The sequence below is a fragment of the Oncorhynchus mykiss genome, chromosome 27 (genome assembly GCF_057628025.1).
Source record: "Oncorhynchus mykiss isolate SJ-2025 chromosome 27, ASM5762802v1, whole genome shotgun sequence".
Lineage (NCBI taxonomy): Eukaryota > Metazoa > Chordata > Actinopteri > Salmoniformes > Salmonidae > Oncorhynchus > Oncorhynchus mykiss.
The window spans coordinates 4,239,561-4,249,017 of record NC_143048.1 but is presented as its reverse complement, the minus strand read 5'-3'; positions in this window follow the sequence as shown (position 1 = coordinate 4,249,017).

The window sequence follows — 9,457 nt, the reverse complement described above, 5'->3', positions numbered from 1 at the left end:
GTTCTTATTTACAGAAAGTACCAGTTATCACTTGTTCAAACTTCTCTGGCAAATGCCTGATTGACACAAAGGCTGGCAAAGAGAACTAGTATTGCCACGGTGAGGGGGATAGGAAAAAACTGATCATGGCAGCCTAATACAAGGGCACGTGAATACTCAATTCCATGTGAGCACTTATACCGGGGTTGTGGTTATGGCTGTGGCGGCCACCAAATTTCATCAGCCCGTGATTGTCAAGCAAATAACTGTCGGTCTCACGGTAATTGAACGTTAATTAACATAAACACACTTAGCATCTTCTGGCTTCCATACATAGCCTACAAGCCACTGAAGCAGACCTTTGGAACATGTACATTTAAAAAAAGTCTAAATAAATCCATGATATATAGCCTACACCTTCACAATAAATCCATGATATATAGCCTACACCTTCACAATAAATCCATGATATATAGCCTACACCTTCACAATAAATCCTTTACATATTTTAGATAGGTCTAAAGTAACATGATATGAAGAAAATGTAGGCTATTTCAGAAGAATAGAATAGCATACTCTGAGTTGTCCTTATGTTAGGTCCCGATCTGGCTATACCAAATGGCTTTAGGCTACATTAGTTAATTTAGCAGACAAGATTTGCTTAGAATTCTGTGGCATTATTTTATAGTATGAAGAATACAATTGAACAAAGCTAAATGAAATAGAAAATATATTTTCTCCAAACGATTTGAGGGAGTCCGAACATGTGGCTATTCTCGGTTAACAAAGAAATAGGTACTACTATATGCTTAATTTAGAGTTATTAATGTAACTTTAGTTGTTCTAAAAACATTGGGCAATATGTTTTGAAAATGTAATACATTGTAAGGCTGCATGATGCGACTCCAATGATAATTTGCTTGAGGTTGCTTGAAAGGCTTTGCTTTTTTTGCACAGGCTGTACACACTCAGTCTCTCATTCACAATTTGACAAGCACTTGATAATTCCTCAAATTTTACGGCGGTATCCCCTTTGTGTGGCCACAATGCACCTTTAAAGAGTCCACACATCTCACTCACATGGCTCTCCATCACGTGATTGGATCTTTCTCACAGGCTACAAGTGAAGACAGACACATCGGAGGCGCGACTGCGTGCATCCTTATCCAATTCCGAGGTGCATATTGAAGATATTGGAGGAACTGTCCACATTTACTTTTCATCAGCCAACAAGATGAGTAGGCCTAATGAACAGCAAAAGCACTAGCCTATGTCAATCTACTGTCCCCCATAGTACAAAAGTCGACTTATTCTATTCTGTGCGAGAAATAAATATTCCAAACTTAGTCTGGGACAGTTGTGGGATGCGATAGATCCCAAGTTAAAATGTTGCTAAACTATTAAGCTATTCCTGCACATTATAAGCGCAGAAAGGCTACAAGCGTGAATGTTCCATTAGCGGGAAAACACCATTCTCAAAAGTGTCCGCAAATGCGTTTCTGCATGTAATGCTTTTATTATAAAGGTGCATTTTTTATGGTGAAAATGATCTTCCCCAAACTTGAAGCACACTGCTTATGAATGCCAGTTAGGCTCTACGGCCTTTGTAAAGCGGATTAATGTGCTTAATTTTGAGAAGTTATTTGGACGCTTTAGTTGTGATACAAACCTTATGCTGGGCATCATTCACAAGTGATAATATATCATTCACAAGTGATAGGCTAATATTGTCACCCATCAGACTATTCTTGATTTATTATTGTATTTACATATACTAAATAATATATGTGTGATATTCATTTTTGATTTAGAATGGACCATTATCATGCACCTGTCTCGAAACAGAGGCAGCGGGAAAAAATACATGTCATCTACGCACTTAATTAGCGAATGGAGATCGCTTTTCCTGTGGTTCATTTTCATGCAAGCCAGGTAGGCTATACTCCTGTTGTATAGATAAGCAATGTGCTTAATATTAGGAAAGTTGAGAAATAAATATTGTAGGCCTAGCCTATAGAAAGCTGATGGGAGCCTCCTTTTTTTTAGTAGAGGCCATCACTATGTTTTTTCACACAATTGCATAGCCTATAGAAATGTTGCACAACATGAGCTTATGTGCTCTCATGAAGTGTTTGATTCAATTTTTGATTACATTTGCATTGCAATGATGTCAGAGTGATTAGAGGGACAATAGAGTGCTTAGTCCCAGGCAGTTAACAAGTTTGGTAGGCTACTAATGACCATCAACAGCATCAGAGCAAGGAGAAGCCTAACAGGCTGACTACACCGCTCGCGCACGTTGCAAAATACATTTTGACATACATGTTATTCAATCATTGAACCCACACTGCTTGCGCATGCAAACGAGCGTCTGCGTTGCTAAGGGCTAAAATAGAAGTCAGTTCTATTTCTGACACAGATCGCGCTGCAAGTCCTGCCTCTCCCATCTCCTCATTGGTTTATAGAAGCAGCTACCCACGTGCCATCTCCTCATTGGTTATACCCACGTGGGTGACTGAAAGATGAACGAGGTCAGTGCCGGTAATGCACCTAATTTATGAAAGTTGTCAATCGCAATATAAAGTCAAGAGAAGAAAAGGCCTGGAAGGAGGAGAGATGACTAGAAATGATTCGGTTGACTGTTTTATGTGTGGATTAATAGGCAGAGTAGAGGACCTTGTGCAATTCAGGTAAAATAACACCTCTATGTTTATGTCCCAGGACAAATTAGTTAGCAACAGCAAGCTAGCTAAATAGGACAAATTAGCTAGCAAGTGCAAGCTAGCTAGCTAAATTGCCATAAATGTTTAATGCTTTTCGACCTGTCCCCAAATTAAGAGTTTGTTTTGATATTTGAACCTGCGTGTCGTGATCGCGTTTATGCATGATGGTGCACAATGGCGCACGCGCACAGCCAGTTTGGGTTCCGTGTAATTACTGTGACTAAAAGGTCATGTGGAATTTGACTGCCTTCATGACTCGTGACCGCCGGATACACGTCAAACAACACTATTTGATGTGTCAAATAAGCTTGTTGACCAATCAGGACCTAAATGTGACTGCACGTCACATAATGATTTCACATGTTCATACATTTTACGTAGTTATATAGACCGTTTTGGGAGTTACTAGAAGACCCGATTTTTAATATGTTTCAAGATTGCATCAAAAGTGGGGAATTGGTCTCCACTATGAAACAGGGCCTTATTTCATTGATTCCAAAGCCCGATAAAGACCCCTCTCTCATTGACAATTGGAGACCAATTACTTTATTAAATATTGATTACAAATGGCTTGCTCTGGTTTATGCCAAAAGATTAAAGAAAGGAAGACATTATAAATTAGACTCAAACAGGATTTATATACAGTGCCTTGCGAAAGTATTCGGCCCCCTTGAACTTTGCGACCTTTTGCCACATTTCAGGCTTCAAACATAAAGATATAAAACTGTATTATTTTTTTTGTGAAGAATCAACAACAAGTGGGACACAATCATGAAGTGGAACGACATTTATTGGATATTTCAAACTTTTTTAACAAATCAAAAACTGAAAAATTGGGCGTGCAAAATTATTCAGCCCCTTTACTTTCAGTGCAGCAAACTCTCTCCAGAAGTTCAGTGAGGATCTCTGAATGATCCAATGTTGACCTAAATGACTAATGATGATGAATACAATCCACCTGTGTGTAATCAAGTCTCCGTATAAATGCACCTGCACTGTGATAGTCTCAGAGGTCCGTTAAAAGCGCAGAGAGCATCATGAAGAACAAGGAACACACCAGGCAGGTCCGAGATACTGTTGTGAAGAAGTTTAAAGCCGGATTTGGATACAAAAAGATTTCCCAAGCTTTAAACATCCCAAGGAGCACTGTGCAAGCGATAATATTGAAATGGAAGGAGTATCAGACCACTGCAAATCTACCAAGACCTGGCCGTCCCTCTAAACTTTCAGCTCATACAAGGAGAAGACTGATCAGAGATGCAGCCAAGAGGCCCATGATCACTCTGGATGAACTGCAGAGATCTACAGCTGAGGTGGGAGACTCTGTCCATAGGACAACAATCAGTCGTATATTGCACAAATCTGGCCTTTATGGAAGAGTGGCAAGAAGAAAGCCATTTCTTAAAGATATCCATAAAAAGTGTCGCTTAAAGTTTGCCACAAGCCACCTGGGAGACACACCAAACATGTGGAAGAAGGTGCTCTGGTCAGATGAAACCAAAATTGAACTTTTTGGCAACAATGCAAAACGTTATGTTTGGCGTAAAAGCAACACAGCTGAACACACCATCCCCACTGTCAAACATGGTGGTGGCAGCATCATGGTTTGGGCCTGCTTTTCTTCAGCAGGGACAGGGAAGATGGTTAAAATTGATGGGAAGATGGATGGAGCCAAATACAGGACCATTCTGGAAGAAAACCTGATGGAGTCTGCAAAAGACCTGAGACTGGGACGGAGATTTGTCTTCCAACAAGACAATGATCCAAAACATAAAGCAAAATCTACAATGGAATGGTTCAAAAATAAACATATCCAGGTGTTAGAATGGCCAAGTCAAAGTCCAGACCTGAATCCAATCGAGAATCTGTGGAAAGAACTGAAAACTACTGTTCACAAATGCTCTCCATCCAACCTCACTGAGCTCGAGTTGTTTTGCAAGGAGGAATGGGAAAAATGTCAGTCTCTCGATGTGCAAAACTGATAGAGACATACCCCAAGCGACTTACAGCTGTAATCGCAGCAAAAGGTGGCGCTACAAAGTATTAACTTAAGGGGGCTGAATACTTTTGCACGCCCAATTTTTCAGTTTTTGATTTGTTAAAAAAGTTTGAAATATCCAATAAATGTCGTTCCACTTCATGATTGTGTCCCACTTGTTGTTGATTCTTCACAAAAAAATACAGTTTTATATCTTTATGTTTGAAGCCTGAAATGTGGCAAAAGGTCGCAAAGTTCAAGGGGGCCGAATACTTTCGCAAGGCACTGTAAGCTTTAATATCCGTTGAATGTTCTTGGACCTTACAGATTATTCAGATGCAATTGACTCAGATGCGGTTGTCTTATTTTTGGACTTCTGTAAAGCCTTTGACACAATTGAACTTGAATTTCTCTGTAGGTCACTTAAACTTTTTGGATTCGGTTAAAATATTATCAGTCATTCGCATGTTTTACAAATATATAAATAGTTCACTGTTACTAAACCTTAATATTTCCAAATGATTCAGTATCAACAGAAGTGTACGACAGGGATGCCCAATTTCGCCATTTTTATTAATTTTGGTTGTGGAACTTCTATCTCTAGATATTCTGAATAATGCAAATTTGCATGGCTTAACCATTTTTAACAAAGAAATCAACATTTCCCAACTGGCTTTTTTCTTAAGAGACAAAGACCAGGTCGCCCATGCCCTTAATGCTATAACTGCATTTTCTATTGCATCAGGATTAGAGGTCGACCGATTAATCGGAATGGCCGATTACTTAGTTTTCAAGTTTTCATAACAATCAGAAATCTGAATTTTTGGACACCGATTTGGCCAAATATTTTCTTTATTTATTTGTAATTTTTTTACTTTATTTAATCTTTATTTAACTAGGCAAGTCCGTTAAGAACACATTCTTATTTTCAATGACGGCCTAGGAGCGGTGGGTTAACTGCCTCGTTCAGGGGCAGAATGATAGATTTTTACCTTGTCAGCTCAGGGGATTCAATCTTGCTACCTTACAGTTAACTAGTCCAACACTCTAACCACCTGATTACATTGCACTCCACGAGGAGCCTGTCTGTTACGCGAATGCAGCAAGCTGCTAGCTAGCTAGTGTAACAGTACAAATTTAAACCGTCCCCTCGCCCATACCAGGGCGCGAACCAGGGACCTTCTGCACACATCAACAACTGACACCTACGAAGCGTCGTTACCCATCGCTCCACAAAAGCCGCGGCCCTTGCAGAGCAAGGGGAACTACTACTTCAAGGTCTCAGAGCAGGTGACGTCACTGATTGAAACGCTATTTAGCGCCCACGCTAACTAAGCTAGCCGTTTCACATCCGTTACACTAGCATTAAACTAATCTTATAAAAAACAATCTATCAATCAATCATAGTTAACTACACATGGTTGATGACATTGCTAGTTTATCTAGCGTATCCTGCGTTGCATATAATCGATGCGGTGCGTATCGTTGCTCCAATGTGTACCTTACCATAAACATCAATGCCTTTCTTAAAATCAATACACAGAAGTACAGTGGGGCAAAAAATTATTTAGTCAACCACCAATTGTGCAAGTTCTCCCACTTAAAAAGATGAGAGAGGCCTGTTATTTTCATTATAGGTACACTTCAACTATGACAGACAAAATGAGAAAAGAAATCCAGAAAATCACATTGTAGGATTTTTAATGAATATATTTGCAAATTATGGTGGAAAATAAGTATTTGGTCAATAACAAAAGTTTATCTCAATACTTTGTTATATACCCTTTGTTGGCAATGACAGAAGTCAAACCTTTTCTGTAAGTCTTCACAAGGTTTTCACACACTGTTGCTGGTATTTTGGCCCATTCCTCCATGCAGATCTCCTCTAGAGCAGTGTTTTGGGGCTGTTGCTGGGCAACACGGACTTTCAACTCCCTCCAAAGATTTTCTATGGGGTTGAGATCTGGAGACTGGCTAGGCCACTCCAGGACCTTGAAATGCTTCTTACGAAGCCACTTGCACAATTGGTGGCTGACTAAATACTTTTTTGCCCCACTGTATACATTTTTAAACCTGCATATTTAGCTAAAAGAAATCCAGTTTAGCAGGCAATATTAACCAGGTGAAATTGTGTCACTTCTCTTGCGTTCATTGCACGCAGAGTCAGGGTATATGCAACAGTTTGGACCACCTAATTTGCCAGAATTTTACGTAATTCTGACATAACATTGAAGGTTGTGCAATGTAACAGGAATATTTAGACTAATGGATGCCACCCGTTAGATAAAATACGGAACGGTTCCGTATTTCACTGAAAGAATAAACGTCTTGTTATCGAGATGATAGTTTCCGGATTCGACCATATTAATGACCTAAGGCTCGTATTTTTGTGTGTTATTATGTTATAACTTAAGTCTATGATTTGATAGAGCAGTCTGACTGAGCGGTGGTAGGCAGCAGCAGGCTCGTATGCATTCATTCAAACAGCACTTTCGTGCATTTTGCCAGCAGCTCTTCGTTCTGCTTCAAGCATTGCGCTGTTTATGACTTCAAGCCTATCAACTCCCGAGATTAGGCTGGTGTAACCGATGTGAAATGGCTAGCTAGTTAGCGGGGTGCGCGCTAATAGCGTTTCAAACGTCACTCAAACGTCACTCGCTCTGAGACTTGGAGTGGTTGTTCCCCTTGCTCTTCATGGGTAACGCTGCTTCAAGGGTGGCTGTGTCGATGTGTTCCTGGTTCGAGCCCAGGTAGGAGCGAGGAGAGGAAGTTGCTACTTCCAAATGGAGCTACTCCAGAAGTTGCTAATAACATCTGTATAAAAAAAAATGCAAATTTTGTTGATTATTCGGTGGTGCTTGGTTTGCACATGCAAATTGAGCACACACAAATTTCTAGGATAGAATTGTGTTATTTGACGTGTCAAATTAAAAGCTTATTTAACGCGTCAAATATTGTTATTTGACGTGTATCATTTTGACAAGCAAAGACGCAAACGGTGTTTCATAGAATTTTGTTATTTGACGTGTCAAATGAAAGTTTATTTGATGTGTATCTTTTTTGACACGCAAAGACCCAAACCTATAAACCTACCTAGCGAATACTTACTTCCATAGGCAGTGGCATCAAGGATTTGATTTCAGCAACCCCCTGGTTGCCAGCACACTTCCCGCAGAACGGGGAATTTGGAACTGGCAACCCTCTGGTTTCTTACCTCTCTAACAGCTAGGCTACCTGCTGTGATGCACGTTTGTGCCTCCAACTATGAATACAGTTTAAGTAATTCAAGTTTGATGCACTGCAACTGAAAAATAGAACTACGGTCAAGGTCGGTCGCCTGCCTTTTCTAGAGTGCGTTTTTCTACACTTGTTTTAGAATGCAAGCTTAAGTGGGGTTTTTGTTTTTCAAGACATTGACACATGCATTATTTGGATATCCATTTCTATGGTCTAAAATCTATACATCCGTGTGGAGTTGACTGACATTGCTAGAAAGGGTGAAAAACTCACATTGATAAAGCTGACGTTGAGCTCTTTGGCGGTGCCTCTGCAGGTTTATGTGTACATACACATCGAAGTTGCGGATGTCAAAAGTGGAGGAGATGCCTTGTGGCCGCTGTGTGGGTGCGAGGAAGGGAGATGCTGACCATTACGCATGCATTTGCATACATTCGATGAAGTCGACTAAACCCAATGCAGCAAAGCCACAATGGCATACGCAAGTCCTGCCCAGATGAAACCTCTAAACAAGCCCCTGCACACACTTGGCACTTTCTCTAAACATGCAAGGATTTGATAGGTACAGTGGCGATTTCAGCATTTGCCTTCAGAACAGACACAATTCGTATGGGCATGGACTCTACAAGGTGTCAAAAGCGTTCCACAGGGATGCTGGCCCATGTTGACTCCAATGCTTCCCACAGTTGTATCAAGTTGGCTAGATGTCCTTTGGGTGGTGGACCATTCTTGATACACACAGGAAACTGTTGAGTGTGAAAAACCCAGCAGCACTGCAGTTCTTGATACAAACCAGTGCGCCTGGCACCTACTATCATACCCCATTTGAAGGCACTTCAATCTTTTGTCTTGCCCATTCACCCTCTGAATGGCACACATACGCAATCCATGTCTCAATTGCATCAAGGCTTAAAAATATTTATTTAACCTGTCCCCTCCCCTTCATCTACACTGATTGAAGTGGATTTGAAAAGTGAGCTCAATAAGGGATCACAGCATTTACCTGGATGCCATCTGGATGTTTTGTAATGTTTTGTACACTCAGTGTATATCTGGCGCACCTGGCTCATGTGGTTGTGCATTCTACATCACTATGAAAAATGTTGGGCATAAACAACAATTATATTTCATACAGGAATGGTCATGCAAAAGTTTCCACTAAAACCCCATTGAGTTGTTTTGTGGCCATATTGGAAAAAATTGCCTCTGTGGGGTTAACGAGGGAATTCTGTGATGGCTCTACAAATCTTTTTTAAACCCTGTTCTAACTGTGTGTGTGCAATTTGGTGCCTCTATCGCCAAAGTTACAATCCAAAACATAGCTGCCCCATTACATGGAATTCTATGGCTAAGCTTCCAACATTCTAATGTCAATGGTACAATAAAGTAAAATTTGATTTGATTTGATTTGATATGGGATTTTAAAACAATAGTTGAAGCTTTTCTTTCAAAGTTGATTATATTGGGCCTCCCGAGTGGCACAGTGGTCTAAGGCACTCCTGAGGCAGGCTGGGTGCAATGCATGCTGACACAGTTGCCA